We start from the raw sequence: 2,826 nt of genomic DNA on the forward strand, positions 1-2,826 counted from the left end.
GGGGGGGGGGGGTCAGATGAAGCCACGTAGCCAAATTAAAGTGGTTGACGCAGTGCAGAATCCACTGACGGCTGCTGATGTGTCGTTTGGACCCGGGCTTTGCGATATCTTAGGCCGGCTGTGGTCGTGATAGATCAGTGCGAGTGCGCGCGAGAGGAAGCCGGGATGATTCATGGAGATTTCGCGAAAACAAACGAGGCAGCGTGGGCGCTCCGGCTGCCTCCCAGCGAGGCCGCCGAGCTGAAATAGAACACAAGCAGACAGGCTCGTTGTGTGTGCGGCTCGCTGTCTCTTTGAATTTTGGTCGCACACAAACATGACATTGCAGAGTTCTTGAAAAAAAATAAAACAAATAAAGCCCCTTTTTCTGGCAGGTTTGAGAATCATTTGCATCACGAGAAGCTAAAGAAACGGAGGAATGAAAATTTGCGACCGTTTCGAATTACTCTGTATAATATGAGCAAATCGTATTTGCTTGTTCGACTAGCGATGCCTGCCCACAAAGCACAAGAGCGTAAACGGAGCATGCGCAGTCGTCCGGAAGTCCGTCAGTTGTACGTATAGTGTCGTTGCATTCCCTCTCCGACCACAATCCTCAAATAAAAAACGTCTACTCTTTCCGGAAGTTGTATTACGAACCCGCTTGGGTTCTCTTCCGCCTCCCATCAAGCAGAAAAAAAGCCAACAGAGAGTAATGATCATGAATGAATTAATCACCCAAACATGTTTATTTATTATTGTGCTTGTGCTGTAGTTCCCAGCACTGCATCTTGCTGAGAGCTGTTCCTAATATTTTGGTTGTCTTGCATAAGCCTGTGTGTGTGTGTGTGTGGGGGGGGGGGCGCGGGGGGGTCTCGTCACACTATCATCTTACGCTAAATGGCGTGGACATAATAGCACTCTGGGAATTTGTGAAATTTCAATTTTACGGCGCAGCAATGAGATTGTGAGTGAAAAATGAAACACTGTGTGTGTGTGTGTGTGTGTGTGTGTGTGTGTGTGTGTGTGTGTGTGTGGGGGGGGTGGGGGGGTGCTTGTGTGTATTCCTGCAAACAGCTGATCAATCAACTCCTTCTCCAGTTTGGCTCAGACGACTCATAATCTAATTAACAGTCTTGCTACAGCGCTCAGGTAAAGCCATAAAACGGAGCCATATGTCTGCTGGTGCACTGCCGCGGTTGAAAATGTCTTCTTGGCTTTCTGTGGATAACCTTCAACAAGATTTTTGAAGCATGTCGGAGAAAGAGGGACCCTTTTAGTAATTTTACTGACTATCACGACGAGGAGGGTTAAACTTCATAGAAAATGACTGTACCTAAAATACTTCCCTGAGGAACTATGTTCAGAAATTACAGTTTTGTGGGTAGCATTTTTTTTTCCATCATCGTGCTAGGGGGCTCGATGGACATTCACCACAACAAGCTTGGCTACATGTAGTTACATGCGTTTGTCTGAGTGAAGCAGCATGTGACTCATTGCACAAGGTCATTTTCGGGTTGTGATCCCGAGGCATCACAGGTTGGGTACAAGTGTACTGACATCAAAAGTATCCACTAGAAAGCTCCCCACAAGGTGATAAGGATGCTAATTACAGACAAATAATTGGTACGCACCCTAAAAAAAACAAAACAAAACAAAAAAACCCAGCCTTTTTAAACATATAGACGCAATTGAAGATAACCTTCAGTAAACGACCTTGTAAAACATGACACATGCCGCCCACGTTTGATTTCTGACCACAAGCTCCCATTGTGACGGGAGGCAATCCATTTTGTGGGCCCTGATGGACCGTGCTGCCATTATTATCTGGAATATATTACACAAAACCCTGGCAAAGACTACCCTGAGATCAGACGCCGCGAATAATGAAAAAAAAAACAAAAACAAAAACAACCTTCGGCCAGTTTAGCATGCATGGCGGCGTGTGCGTCTGTCAGGGAATCCCTTGACAGAGCCGGCCAATGTCGGTGAGGGTGGAAGGAATGTGAGCTTCAGCTAAGTGAAGAGGCGGCAGTCTCTGCTACACACACACACACACACACACACACACACACACACACACACACACACACACACACACACACACACATACACTCTCTGTTGTGGTAGTTGGTAGAACGTATGTGTATCTTACTCATTAGATAAGAAGATTCAAGTACTGAATGATGAACAGCATATGAAAAAAGCCACTGATGTCGCTCACAGCGTCGATGTAAGTCTAGAAAAGAAATTATGTAGCCGTCAATAGCCCTTTCCCAATTTTGTTTTTGTAATTTTTACAAAAGTACTGTTGAGCTTGACATTTCGTGACACTTTTTCTCTGCTTTTTGATCAGAAACCGTTTTTTTTTTTTTTTTGTGAAACCAATCAATGTCCTGCTGCTGATTACTGAATAAAAAAAAAAAGCAGAAACAAACTTTTTTTCCCTCCTAGTCAACAAACACAATATTCGGTGGGTTTCGAAAGAGCCGTCGCAACGCTTTCAAGCGGCTGGCAGAGAATGCGTTAAGAAATGTTTTCTGCTGACGACATTTCCTCTGGCAAAAAAAAAAAAAAAAAATACCTGCCAAAAGTCTCCCTGGAATGTTTTGTGTTCTATGACTGAAGTGATTCATTGCGTATCTTCAAAGCATTCACCAAAGTTGTCAGCGCGGAGGTTTTCTCATCAAATTCCGGACTTTGCGACGCCATGCAGATGCAGAGCTATCAATGTATTTTTGGGGCATTTAGTGGCATCAATTGTTCAACCTGCTGGAGTCCAATGGATCAATATGTGGGCCCAGCATGTGTGCAGCAACCCCCCCCCCCTTCCCCCCCCAACGTCTT

General features: G+C 45.0%; 1 protein-coding gene across 2 annotated transcripts in view; it reads right to left on the minus strand.

Annotated features, from left to right (window-relative positions):
• Positions 1-2,826, minus strand: part of syt12 (synaptotagmin XII) — a 17,097-nt gene that overhangs the window by 13,772 nt on the left and 499 nt on the right. The window lies entirely within an intron of this gene.

The sequence above is a fragment of the Hippocampus comes genome, unplaced genomic scaffold (assembly GCF_001891065.2).
Source record: "Hippocampus comes isolate QL1 unplaced genomic scaffold, H_comes_QL1_v1.1 scaffold62, whole genome shotgun sequence".
NCBI lineage: Eukaryota > Metazoa > Chordata > Actinopteri > Syngnathiformes > Syngnathidae > Hippocampus > Hippocampus comes.